Raw genomic sequence first — 1,479 nt, forward strand, 5'->3', positions numbered from 1 at the left:
GAACCAACTTTAGCAGCAAAAACTTGAGGTAATCATTTTTTATTAGTGTTTCACAGCAGTGTGGACGGATTTCTGGCCCGTTTGTCTTTACAATGTTTCTTCGGTTCATTGAAGTTTGCAGATATTTATTCATTCACAGCTTTCTTAACGTTCAATTATGTTGAAGTCTCAACTTTGAGCCACTGCAGCACCACTCTGTTGTTGCTTTGCTGCTGCGCTCTGGAGTCACTGACCCAACGATGATCTCTTTGACTCTAGAATACTTCATGGCTCACTCAGTGACCTGGACACTTTGCAGCTTCTTTGGCAGCAAAAAAAGCCCAAATAATCATCACCCGAGCAAAACCGTTGGTATGAGGTGTTTTTGCTGATATGCCGTGTTTGGTTTTCACCAATGTTGAAGCTGTGCATTAGGGCTTAGCTTTTCAACTTTGCAAACCTAATCCATGCTGCCATGTTGTATTTAGAGGGAAAATGGTTTCTCCTGGAAGTCTTTCCAAACAGGCCATATTTGTTGAGTCTGTTTCTAATTGCACTGCCATGAACTCCAACATTTAGCATGCTAACTGTGGCCTGTAGAGCCTCAGATGTCTGGGGTGAATTTTCTGGGATGTCCACTCCTGGTAAGATTGGAAACAGTCTTTGATTTTTTTAACTTGCGAATAAATTTTCTTGCTGCAAAATGATCGACTTCAAAGCCTTCCCACATTCATGGGTATCAACAACTGCTTCTCTCCTCCTCAGTATGTTACCACTTACCTGAATACACCACACCGGCAAACTGACAGTAGTGGTTACACTTACTGATGATCTAGTGCACTTGATTAGCACTTGGCTGATACTGACCCTCTTAAATAATTATGGAAATAGTCTTGGATGTACTTAGTTTTTGAAACATCTGAATTTCAGCTCAGTGTGTGTTAAATAAATAATGACCTGGTATAAAGTGTTATGTGTTGTTCATCTGAGGTTGCATTTACCTCATATTAAGACCTACTAAGGACCTGATTTTTTAAAATTATGTCCTGATACATAAAACCTGAGAGCTCACATAACTGCATATGCTCAGAATAGACAGCACACATGGATACAAATTACTGCCTTGAAGCAGCAATCTTAAGACCATCACTATGAGCTCCATACAAGGTTACACTGTTCCTGTTATTAACAGCAGGGGGCACTATCAGCCACAGACTGAGAGCCAGATATGCTCTGCTGGTGCCTCATTGGCCTCATTGTTACTGAGGAAAGACTCTATAGTGAGAAACAGCTGAGGGGGAAACATTGATCTGGGAACGTCTGAGTGTTACAGAGGATATACATAGCACTGTGGTTCAGTGTCACACAATCACAAACAAATACAGCAAAGTACTAAAAAGGGTGCTGCCTCCAAAGATCGCTTTTACTGGTTTGGAGTTTACATTTACATTTACAATAATTGATTACACAGCGGTGGAGAGTAGACTTTATCAAAGTAGA

Source organism: Haplochromis burtoni, unplaced genomic scaffold (genome assembly GCF_018398535.1).
Source record: "Haplochromis burtoni strain Fernald_Lab_line unplaced genomic scaffold, NCSU_Asbu1 Contig_2048, whole genome shotgun sequence".
NCBI lineage: Eukaryota > Metazoa > Chordata > Actinopteri > Cichliformes > Cichlidae > Haplochromis > Haplochromis burtoni.